This window comes from Lissotriton helveticus, chromosome 4_1 (assembly GCF_964261635.1).
Source record: "Lissotriton helveticus chromosome 4_1, aLisHel1.1, whole genome shotgun sequence".
Taxonomy (NCBI): Eukaryota; Metazoa; Chordata; class Amphibia; order Caudata; family Salamandridae; genus Lissotriton; species Lissotriton helveticus.
The window spans coordinates 1,738,368,987-1,738,382,574 of NC_136063.1; positions in this window are offsets into that span (position 1 = coordinate 1,738,368,987).

A 13,588-nucleotide genomic window follows, 5' to 3' on the forward strand; every position below is an offset into this window, starting at 1 on the left:
TCTATCAAAATTCATAGCACAAGGCAAAGCAACCATATCTACCTTTGAAACAAACTCGTACCAATTTGTACCCTTTGCCACAGCCACATGCTTGCATATTGTATATAAGAGAATTTTTCCTTTTCCAAAATACCCTCTACAGTATCATCATAAGAATTATCTTGAAGAGGCATTCAGAAGCTAGTCAAGCGTCTGAGCATGTGCGTTTCCACAAAGCAGAGGCAGTACAAGTGCCCACCCACTTCTCTCCACCATGCCTACATGCCTTATGTGGATAGGTCAGAGTCAGCATAAGCCGGATCATGGACATAGTGAGTCTGGCTTTAAGAATATAAACAATTACTACCACATTGTCATGTTTGTTTTCCCTTGAAGGGTGGGGGAGCGATTGTTGGTTTCAAACCCTTCCAGAGAGATAATGGGTACAAGTCACAAAACAACTCACAACAGCCACCAGATGATAAGGTCACGAATTCACCATTACCTGTTAACCGGGAGCTGGTGGCCCTCAACACTCAGCCGATGTTTTGAGCCTTTTTATGCACTTAATAATGCACCTGTTCCTTGTTTTGTGACACCTAGCCTGACTTTTTTTTTCATTAATGTATTTCCTCACTGTGATGTTTGGACTCTTCATTGCTCCGACAACTAGTCTTTGTATCTCCACTTTTTCTCTTTACACACCCAAATCGTGAGATTGCAGAACCGACTTCAATGGAAGGCAGTGGAGACTTGCTGAACAGTGTGTCTAGACCCCATTCCTCCCAAACCTTGGTCAATGATGATACTATATGTGATCTCATTAGTGATGTCATCAGTAGAGATGCCATTTGAGATGTAATCAGTGATATTATTGATGATGACTTCTGGGATGTTATCAGTGTTGTAATGTGGGAGGATATGGGGTGCACGCAGCGAGGGTGCAACTTATGAGTTGTACAGGTTACTGTAACCAGGGAATTTCAGCTGTTTTTAGGTTCAGACTGTAAGACAGCACAGTTGATTGTTGAAAAAGATTTATTATCAGTTTACCTTAACCTTATAGGGCCATACCAGTGGATGGTGTTATTGTCACTCTAATTTGCTTGCTTCTTATTGAATGGCTCGCTCTGCAAATAATCTATTTCCCTGCTGGAGCATAACCTCTTTGCTTATGTTCTTCTACGGCTGCCTTATAGGGAACTATATTCTTCTTTTGACTTAAATACTCAATAGGAGTGTATCTATTTTCCAGTTGTCTTTTTCATGTGCCCTCCTTCCCCCTCTGCTTCATGTTGATCTCTCTCATCCATGTACTTTCCTCCCACATGCTGCATGGTAGTTTCTCTCGCCCGTGCTTCTCTTTCATCCCCCACGCTCCATTTTGCTGCCTCTTACTTGTGTCCTTCTCTATGTTCATCACTCTTTTGCCCATGTTCTTCTCTCCCTCCCATGCACTCTGTGCTGCTCTCTTTCACTTGTGTGCTTCTCCCCCATGCCCCATGTTGCTCTCATTCGTGAGTTGCTTTTCCCATCCCAGCACCCACTCATTAGCTTCCCAGTCTCCCTGGATTCCTGTTTTTCAAAATGTATATTAAAAGAAATCACACTTTCATACTACGCCTTCTTTTAAAATTTACAAATCCATCTCAGATTGCTAAATTTTAAAAAGTACTTGCATAGTCATGGATGGGTACAGAAACTGATGCAGCAGCCAGCAGCATAGTAATCGCATCTGCCAAAGCACTGAGCCGGATATCCAAATTTACCTGCAATCCTTTTTAGATGCCTGATGAATTTAGAGGAGTTAACTTCATCCAAGAGTTCAATTTAAAGTGTAGCCCACTTGGCCACACAATGAAGACCCAAAAGTTGGTGAATGGGATTAACTGTAGGTTTATTACAAATTCAAAGCCAAACGGATGTATAAAAGGCACAGGAATATATTGTAAAAATACAGAATCACTTCTGGCAGTCCAAATCATCTAACACAGTTTATTCAGTAATAGCAATGCAAAAGATAAGGAACAAAATCTGGTGGTCAGTATCTGGTTTTGGGTCCTTCTGCCTATACACGAGTAAATCTAAATTAGTTATGCTAAACCTGAACTGAGTAGCATCATTTGGGAAACCCTAATTAGATTCAGTAAAGCAGGAAGGTGTTAGCATTGTAGAACTTCAATAGAAGTTCTCTAAGATCAAGAGAATTGCATAGAATAATGCTACACAACAGAAATATGGCAAGAGGCCTGAACACCTCTAAGTCTAAAGGAATCTGCCTACAGCTAAAGTGTGACCACCAATTGAACTCCACAGAACATTTAAAATCCCACATCAATAAATTGGTGGCTCATGCAGGTTTCACCTCGGGTTCTAGAGGGGTAGGGATACTAGTGAAGAACTCCTTTCCGTTCACTATACTGGCGACTTGGTCTGATAACCGGGGCCACTATGTCGGCATCTCGGGGCTCTGGGAGGGTAGGCCTGTTACATTCCTTTCTATATATGTTCCTCCCGCGTTGCAGGCAGACACCTTTCGTGATCTGAGCAGGGTGTTTTGTCATTGCCCGTGGGTATCATGGTGTTAGGAGGAGACTTCAATGCTGTGATGGATGGTGAGCTGGACAGGTACCCCTCCCGTGTGTTGTTGCCCTCTCGTAGATGGTTGGCGGATTTTGTCTCCGCAACTGGTATGGTTGATGGGTGGAGACTACGGCACCCCGGTGAATCGGAGTACACACATGTGTCTGCGGCACACCACTCTTTCTCCAGGATTGATCATGTATTGGTGCCTGCGTTGCAGGCGATGTTTGTTCAGGAAGTGAGTCATCTGGCTAGAGGAGTGTCTGATCATTCGCCGATTTAGCTTCAACTGAAAATAGGACAAGGTGATGTGGCTAGGATAGCCCCAATTAGCGCTTGGCGTTTGAGAGACCCTGCTACTAAAAAGGAGCTAGTACGTGTTACGGATAGCTACTTCTGAGAGAATGCAGGGACAGTTGACTCTGGCTGCTCCCTTTGGGAGGCCTACAAAACTGTTGTCAGGGGGGAGGCGCTCTCCCTGATCTCTGGGCAGAAAAAGAAGAGTAGGGCGGAAATCGAAAGGATTGAGGCGGAGCTGTCGGCCTTGGAGAGGGAGGTGTCTACTGATGGGGACCCGGGGGCGGTACACCGCCTCGGTCTCCTAAGAGACGAATACAAACACCTGGCGCGTGATAGTGCGAGGGAGCAGCATGTCAACTCACAGAGTAGAATTTACGAACACGGTGATAAGGCCGGAAAATTGATAGCGTGGTTGGAGAAGGGAGATTGGGGGTCGCGTTTGGTGCCTAAGCAGCACATTGCGGGCTCGGGTGTCACGACGGATCCACAGATTATAGTGGATGAGTTTGCCCGATACTATGAGGAGGTCTATACTTCGATGGGGGACTATACAGTGGAACATGATGCGGAGGTCATTCGGGATATTCCAATGCCTGTCCTGTCAGTTGAGCATAGGGAGTTTCTGGACTACGCCATCACGAATGACAAGGTCGCGATGGCTATCCGGGGGGTTCACTCCGGAAAAGCATCGGGCCCGAATGGTATCCCCCATAGAACTGTATAAACTGCACGCAGACCGTCTGGCTCCGTATCTAAAAGACATGTATGTCGAGAGTAGAGATAGTGGAGTACTGCTATATGACCAGCGCATCGCCAATATTATTGTAATTTATAAGGAGGGTAAGCCCCGGTTGGAGTGTTCCTCCTATCGACCGATTTCCTTTCTGAATGCGGAGCCCAAGGTCCTGGCCAAGTTACTCGCCAACCCGTTGGTGAAGGTTGTTGCGGCGCTGGTGCATCCGGATCAGTCCGGCTTCATGCCGCGCCGTAATACTGCTCCTAATCTCCGTAGACTCCATGGAGTGGTGGCGGGTGCTTCCCGCATTCATGAGCCGGCGGTGCTTCTGTCGCTAGACGCTACTATGGCTTTCGACAGGGTGGAATGGTCTTACCTTTTTGCAGTGTTGGGGAAGCTAGGGTTTGGACCCGAATTTATAGGTTGGATTCGTCTTCTATACTCTTCTCTGTTGGCTCGAGTGGTGGTGAATAACCATAAGTCCCAGGATTTTCAGCTGGGGAGGGGCACCCGCAAGGGATGTCCCCTCTCACCACTTTTGTTTGCCTTGGCCCTGGAGCCGCTTGCGGCTTGGGTATGGTGGGACAGATCAATTAAAGGGCTGCGATGGACACCGGAGTAGGAGGATAAAATCTCGCTTTATGCGGATGATATTCTCATGTACCTGACCTCCCGCCGACAGTCCCTGATTGTTTTCCTGGACATCTTAGCAATCTATGGGAGATACTCGGGCTTTGCCATCAATTCGGCGAAGTCGGTCCTTTTCGTGTTGAGCCGTGATCCGCCTAGGGTGCCAGCGATTTGTCCGGTAAAAGTCGAACTAGTAAGTTTTCGCTACCTCGGAATTCACATCAAAAGATCCTAAAGTATGATTCAATGGTAATTTTGGTCCCCCCTTGGCCAGACTCCGCTGCGATATTGCAAAATGGACGGAGCTGCCGCTCTCCCTGTTGGGTCGGGCGGTTTTGTTTAAAATGATGGCGCTACCCCGGTTTTTATATGTCTTGCAGAATTCCTTCGATCCCGTACCCTCTTCATACTTCAATGAGATTGAATCGTTGCAGCGTCAACTTCTCTGGGGCGGAAAGCCGCGGATCTAAATTGATGTTACTCTGGTACGACGGAGGGATTGGTTTGCCTAATATCAGGAAATATTACTGGGCTTCCCAATTAGCTCCTGTTAATCATGCAATCTATAGCTCTCCGGCTGACCCCGGGTTTGCCATGGATCGCGGCCAGCTGCCGGGGGGTGAGTACACTAGGGTCCTGTACGCTAGACGTGGTAGGTTTCCTCTGCTGGGTCCGACGTCGGTTTCGACGCAGGTGTGGCATGAGGCTAACCGTGCTCTCAAATGGGAGGGTAAGATAACAATGGCACGCGATTGTGGAACTCGGAAGCATTGGGTGGTCTGTGGAAATCAAAAGATTTCGATTGCTGGGACCTGATCGGTATCTCGCAGGTCCGAGACATGTGGGGTAAGAATGGGATACTAACTTTTGAGGAACTGCAAGCCAGACACCAACTAAATGAGAGTGAGCGGTATTGTTATTTACAAATTAAGCATGCACTGGCGGCGGCTATTCCACGTGATGTGAAGCCACCGGTGGCCTCTCCGCTGGAGGATCTACTGTTGGATGGGTACCTTCCTACCAAGGCGATTTCCCTGGTTTATAAGAAATTGGTCAACCATACTGAGGAACCCCTAGTGAAAGTTAGGGAACAATGGGTCGCAGATGGCTTGGTTTTAGATGACGAAGACAGGGGGGAGGCTGTGTCTTCCCCTCGGGTAGTGGCGGTTCCTATGAGACTCCGTCTGGTGCAGCTTAGGATTCTTCACCGGTCCTACACCACGGGCCCAGGGTTGTGTCGGATGGGGCTTGCTTCGAACGCAGATTGTCGTAGGGGTTGTGGTATGGTTGGAACGTTTTTGCATATCTTGTGGGAGTGCCCGGAGATCCATGGCTACTGGATACTGGATCAATATCCATGAGAAAATGAGTGAGGTGTGGGGTATACAGATTGCACTTGAGGCACGCCGTTGCCTACTTAACGTATGGGAACCATCCGACCTCTCAAGCCATGGTAAACTGTGGGTCACTCTCGCATGTATGGTTGCCAAGCGAAACATTGCACAATTATGGGGTGCTAGTCGAGCTCCTCAGCTTGGGAAATGGATGGAGGACCTTGATTGGTGCATGTTTCGGGAGAGGTCCGTGTATGTGGCCAGAGGGAGACCCTGCAAATGGGGGAAGATATGGGATGTTTGGAATGCATACCGTGGGGATATATGTACGCCTCCAGAAATAGATCCAGTTCGTGAGGACTTGGATGATACATGAGTCCACTTTTCACACTCCTTAATAATTTCTGTAATGTTGGTATCTACATTCTCTGATTATGATTTGCAGATACCAATGGCACAATGGTCATTTTCTGTTTGTATTTTGTTGTTTATGTTCAATAAAAAAGAATTTAAAAAAAAATAAAAAATCCCACATCATGTGTCCCAGTACTTTTCTACCTTATCACAGCAAAACTTGGCAACCTTATTCACCTTATTCAATACTGCCTTCTCCTGTTTCGCACATCAGAATGTCCTTGGATTTCTTCCATCTCTAGATAGACATGTGTAAGGGTTCTCCCTTTGTTCATTAGTGCCTCTCGTTCTTGCTAAAAGGTTTCCTCTAGAGCCTCACTATCTCTCAAATACAATTTGCCTTTCTCTAACTATGAGATCATAGGAACGTACCTGCAATGAAGATGAAAACATTGCAACCTGAGGAAACTTCCACGTTGAAGGTTAAATATTAGAGTCCAAATGCTTAAGGCCTTTGGTCAAGCTAACATAGCAAGACACTTCAATACACAATTAATTGCATGGTTATGGATCCATATATAGATATAAAATAAATCAGGGTTCAAATGAATACATGAATATATAAGAGTTAACAACATTACTCAAACTGCACAAATGCTGATATATATGAGAACTGCAATTTGGTACCACTATAAGGAAAACATGAGTCTGCACACTCATGTAAATGTCTGGATTATACAGAGAATGCTCCTTCAGTATTTCGTTTGAGTGCACCACTTTATCTTAATGATATTAAACACACAAATATATGGTAGTACATGCACGTATATATGAGGCACAGTCAGGATGAGAATGGGTGGAGCCAAAATTACGCTGCTCTAGTACCCCCTCTGATGGCGAATCAAGCCATCACAATTTCTCATCAGGTGAACCATCTAAAACCTTGTAGTCTTTAGCATTTTCCGCCTAGATTATTTCAGATGTTTCATGTTAACATAGTATTTACTCTGACTCTCTTCTAGCTCTACATCCTCTCTCTTCCTCTTTACTCCCAGCTTGACGTTCATGCACTATTATCCCTTAACGATCACAACTAGGAATATAAAGGCAATTATCACAAGAACTTTCAAGATTGCACATACAATTCCACTTCCCAGGTTTTAAAACTATTAGCCTACTGCAGAAAATCATCCACTCCCAATAGCTTCTCAAACACCTGTTGCTTCCACCTCCTGCAAATCCTTGTGCAAGTCAGAAATATTCTTGATAAACATCTTCAAATCCATACTCTTGTCAGGAATGCAGGTGCAGCATTGCTGGACCTTTAACATCTGACAGAGTCCGCCCTCTTTTGAGAGCAGGATGTTTTGCAAAACCATGGACCGGATAGCCAGCAATTCCATATCAATAACTAATAAAGCTCCTGCTGTACTAGTAGTCAACTTATCCACTATTGTGGACAACTTTCTAATCTTGATACAATTCTAAATCACACCCACAGATGGATTTATTGCACAAATATCTCTTACTACTTCTCCAGCACTAACACCTCGCTTAGGCCCGGCATTTTGTTCCCACACAGGATCACTGAGATGATAAATCATTGGAAAAACTACACCTAACATGTAGCATGTCCTCCACAAATATAGTAAAGTCCAGGAATAACAGGATCATCACCCATCAAAAATAATTTCCAAATTCCCATAACTTCAAATATATGGTCACCCTCATTCTTTCCCACAAAATGACTGTTATATGAAGATCTCTCCACAAATGTTATGTTATGTTATGTTATAGTTTTGTTGAAGCGCACAGCTGTCCCAGTCAAGGGGCGTCCCGGCGCTAACCATTCATTGTACAGGAGACTGATAGGCGGAGCAAGGAATCTTAGTTCGAAGGGAAGAGGAAGGTCTTGATGGCTCTTCTGAATAATAATGGTTCGTCTATGCAGCGAATAGATGTAGGTAGAGAGTTCCACAATTTAGCCGCTAGTAGTCGAAAAGAGCGGCCACCAACACGACAGAGTCTGAATTTAGGTATAGTCACCAGGTGTTGACCCAAAGAACGAAGGTTGCGTTGGGCGATGTAGGGAGTTAGGTGAGGACAGAGAAGCTCAGGGCTAGTACCTTTCAGAATCTTAAATGCCACACAAAGCGCCTTGAACTGAATTCTTGATTGAATTGGTATATACATATTTCCCTTTATGTTTCCAATCTAGTGTCAATACTGCTAGATTTCCTGCCGCCAGATACTCTATTTATGACTAAGTGCCTAGTATGTCTACTTTATGACTTTTGGAATTCACAGAGGGCATTTACGAGTCTTATCTTTACGTCCTCAGTCGGGCCGGAATGTCCAGCTCAAGCTGTACTCTTTGGTTTGGGCCAAAATCTCTTGCTTGGGCCGGATAAACTGTAATCAATGGGCCTGAACATAATTTTCACAAAAAGGAACATTAGGAATGTGAGATAAATGACAGAGGAGGTCATGAAAAAAATCATGTTGGATGTTACCAGACACTGCATCACATCCCAGAAAAGTTTGCTCCTTTGCATCGTGGTACATGCAGTCCACAGTGTGTGCTCCATTCAGTGTTGACTGTAGTATTACACCACACTCAGTGTTGACTGTAGTGTTGCTCCAACATTTGGTGTAACACTACAGTCAACACTGAGGGGAGAGAAAACCATGGACTGCATTTACCATGCATTTCCTCCTTAGTCCACTTGTGTTCATTTTAAATATTTTTGTCTGTTTTTGACCTAGATTCCACATTTCTCCCTCTGTCTTCATCTAAATGTATACATTTCTTCTTAACCACTGTTAGAAGGCAAGTCAAGATGTGTCTGTGAGCATAGGCAGTGTCTATTATTATGATGGGTTTAAAGAATCTTTCATGAATTCCAGGAAAATTAGCACTGGGGTTAATGCGACGACTTAAGTGTTTTAAGTGTATGGGGACCTCTGGAAAAACGAAATCCTGATTGGAAAAATAATATTCAAAATGTTCCCTTCCATGCATACGTTTTGTCAAAATACTACCGGTAACACCATAAGTCAAAGGAATATGGTGATAGGTGATACCCTCTGCATACAAACGTAGCAATCCTTGGCATCCATAGTGTCAATATACTCATAAAGCTAATATGACACGTTATTTCGCATGGCATTACTACGTGGTTATTACTTAGCAATAACCGTTACTACGCAAGTTTTTAGATTGCATACCATTACATTGAAAGTGTTAATGTATATGAAGTAAAAACGTGCCTAGTAATAAAAATTGTATGCGGAATAACACGTCATATTAAATAAAGACATTTAACCCCTTTTTTTAAATGCGTAAAAACACAACACTACAATAAATGATAAATAGAAACACATCTAAAAATGGAAAACACTACCAAAATACTCTAACACTACACTACCCTACACTACTGAAACACCACTACACTAGCCTAAACCCTAAATCACTACCCCCTGCACGAACATACGCATTCCCCCACTCCGGTCCCTACTGTCAGGTTGTGCTCCGCGGAATAAGGTTGATGCTAGTAAGGGTTCACCTCCTGACGTTGCCAACACCCTGATAAAATAAACAGGGAAGGAGACCTGAAATGACAGAAGGACACTTTATAACAAATGCAAACAGTAACATGTCTACTCTCTTTAGGTCTCACTAATCTCATATATACCTGCATAAAAATATAGTAGAATATGACCGGTTTTCCTTCCACCTCCCTTCAGGCCTGATTCTATAGGAAATCTGGAGTACAGAAGAAAGGTTCAAGAACTGTTCTATGCACAAACAAGAATCCCCAATTACTCTCTATGTTATACATGAACATACCATAGAATCTGAACAGAAGGTATAAAGGAAGTCTTCGAAATATGTCTATCGCTTCAGTCTTATCAAACAATATATATTGTGCAGGATTGTATCATCATCCTGAAGGCAACTCAAGAAAGAATATAAGATAGTTTGAATGCAATAGGGCTCTTCCCTGTTAGAATCCCTATAGTAGAAAAGTGCTGAGGTCAAAAGAATATATATATCGGCTTTTATAATCCATAGGGTAAATCATAGGCAGCGAGTGGCATCCTACCACAACGCTCCTATTCCTAGAATAGTCACGACCTTTCTTAGCTCTTAACTCGGCAACGAGTGGGTGCGACCGCCACCTCGTTCCGGTTACGGAAATGACCAAAGTTCCAGAATGAAATACCGCCCCGGTAACGCGTAGCAGAATGCCACCACGCTCCGGGCTAATGATGCTTCCCAGCAACTGTCCTAGAATCGACAGCAGCACTACTACTGCGCTCTGCCGTAGCCTGGTGAAGAAAGTGGAACGGCCAAACAATCCCTCAGATACAAACGGCAGCGCGTGGCCGAAAATACCACCGCGCTCCGCTGTAGATACAAGACGATTCTCCTACCGTGAATGCTTCTAACGAATGCTGCCTTCTCCGACACCATCCAGCAACTTACCGGCAACATCGGAAGAGAAAACCAGGAAACTACAAAATAACGCGCATCCGCAATTGCGCTATGCCGGCCTAAATACTTCCTGTCCCATTGCCTCATGGGATTTGTAGTCTAGAACACCGTTAGGCAGGCGCAGCTCGAGTCAGTCCTCAGAATAGGTCCTCCCCCCCTAGCGCCTCCTAGGTCCAGGCTTAGCGGGGAACCTGCAATGGAAAGAGCGCACCGCAGCAGGGGCATGCATATCCTGGTGCTGTACCCATGAATCGTCCTCCGCCGAATACCCCTTCCAGGACACCAGGTACCATAGGACACCTCTCCTGATCCTATAATCCTTGATGCTCCGGACTTCATACTCCAGTCCCCCATCACAAAGCACTGGTAGAGGCTTACGACGCCGGGCCGACAAGGCTGGTTTTAGTAAACTGCAGTGGAATACAGGATGGATTCTCAATGTACCCGGCAGTTTCAACTTATAGGCCACAGGATTGATCTTCTTCAGAATGACATATGGACCGATGAACCTGGGATGGAAAACACTCCGAATTTTAAAGCGGATGTACTTGGTGGATAACCACACCTTGTCCCCCACTCGATAATCAGGCCCCTCTTTCCTGTGTCGATCTTCCCATCTCTTGTACACTGTTTTAGCCTGGATGAGATGCTGTCTGATTTTCCTGTGTACCGAGCGCAGTTTCCACACCTGGTCCAGAACGGACGGCTGATTATGCACTACCTCTGGAATGTTTATGGGAAGAATTCTAGCATCGTAACCATATGTTGCATGGAAGGGTGACACTTCCAAAGAACAGTGCCAAGCATTTTTGTAGGCTATTTCTGCCAAGCATAACATAGACACCCATGAATCCTGAGCCTCTCCAGCATAGCAACGGAGAATTTCTTTAGGGTTTGGTTGAGTCTTTCTGTCTGCCCATCAGTTTGAGGGTGGAAACTGGTGGAAAGGGCAGATGTGATATGGAGTGCCTGGCACCATCCTTTCCAAAATTTGGCTATGAATTGAGTTTCCCTATCTGAGACAATTACCTCAGGTACTCCATGTAAACGGATGACATTGCCCAATGACAACTGAGCGGTTTGACCTGCTGTGGGTAGATTAATACAAGGAATGAACTGTCCCAATTTAGTGAGGCTATCAATGACCACCAGTATCACTGTCTTTCCTTGATCCAGGGGTAGCCCTGTTAAAAAAAAATCCAGACCAATATTCTGCCACGGTTTTCTGCGAGTGGGCATTGTCACCAGCTTCCCTTTTTTCATGCCAGTTTCGTTCTTGGCCCTGGCACATACCTCACATAGAGACACCCAAGAAGAAAGGTCAGCTTTCATCGTACTCAATCAAAAATACCTCTGCACTAAGTGGATTGTCTTCCGTATTCCTGGGTGTCCGGCTACAGGAGACTGATGACACCAGGTGTATGCTTTCTTCTGTAACTCAATTGAGGGTACATACAGTTTTTGGTTCACAAACGGAAGCCCCTGTTTCATTTGCCTGTCCTTCTCCTTATGGGCCCAGGCTGCCCACTGTGTAGGGGTTTTTGATTGTCTTATTTGATCCAAAAAGTTCTCTGCCTGTATCACCCAAATCACCTTTGCAGGTTCCACAATGGCCTCTAGGACTGCATTCTCAGTATTTTCCCCCAAGTTTTCCTGTCGAGATAGAGAATCCGCCTTCCGGTTTTCTACTCCAGGTCTGAAAGTTATTACAAAATCATATTCGGCGAAGAACAGCATCCACCTCATTTGCCTTTGAGTAAGGTGCTGTCTTCATATATTGCAAATTCCTATGATCTGAATATACAGTTACAGGGAAAACTGCTCCCCACAAATGTTGTCTCAATTCCTGGAAGGCCTTTTTGATTGCCAGTAGCTCCTTTTCTGCAATAGTGTAGTTCCGTTCGGATATACTCAGGGGCATATTACCAAGCAAAAGCGATAATTATCGCTATGCATGGTTAGCGGCTAAAATTATATCGCCGTGCTCCGACGATTTTTACCGCTGAGATACCTTGATATTATCAAGGTTTATCTCAAAAGCGGTAAAAATCCTGCAAAATGCATGAATATCGATGAAAAATCAGCGATATTCATGCATTATCGTGACAATGCTCTTAGCCATGTTATCCACCTTCCATTGGATAACATGGCTAAGAACTGCTCTGGGCAGGCGTTATCTTTTGGAGATATTCGCGCTTAGCGCGAATATTTAGAAAAGTAAGGCTTTGTTGATAATTGGAGATAGCGATATTAGCGACTGTTTCCAGTCGCTAACATCTTAGCACGCCCACTTTGCATGTCATTAGCCATAAATATCGCTGACATGCAAAGTGGGCCCCAAGATGATCGCTATCTCCTACTAGCTGTCGCTAACTGGTGTTAGCGACAGCTAGGTAATAGGGCGATAACATTATCGCCGCTTTAGCGGGAAAAAGTCCAGCTAAGGCGGCGATAATGGCCCTTGGTAATATGCCCCTCAGTTTTTTAGACAAATAGGCCACAGGATGGAGCTGACCAGTCGTTTGATCTCTCTGTGATAGAATAGCACCAACGGCTTCCTCAGAGGCATCAGCCTCGACTATAAAAGGAAACTCTGGTTTGGGATGGGCCAGCACCGGGGCTGTAGTGAAAGCCTGTTTGAGATAATTGAAAGCCTCCTCCGCATCGCTAGACCATTTAAACGGGACACCTTTTCTGAGTAAATGGGTTAACGGGACTGCCACCTGGGAAAGCCTGAGGATAAATCTGCGATAGTAATTCGAAAAACCCAGAAAACACTGGACATCTCTAACGGTTTTTGGTGTGGGCCATGTCTGTACTGCCTGTACCTTTCTCTCGGACATGTGTAACCCTCCTGGACTAAGCATAACACCCAAGAACTCCAACTTAGTCACCCCAAACTCACATTTGCTCAATTTGCAGTATAGCTTATGGTCTCTCAGCTTCTGCAATACTTGTCTCACTTGTCCTGGGTGTTCCTCTATTTCCTCAGAATAGATCAAAATCTCATCTATGTACACTACCACACATGAATCCACATAGTCCTTCAAGACGTTGTTTACAAAATACTGAAATGCCGCCGGGGCGTTACAAAGGCCATACGGCATTACAGTATATTCATACAACCCATACCGTGTCTTGAAGGCTGTTTTCCACGCGTCCCCTGTCCTTACC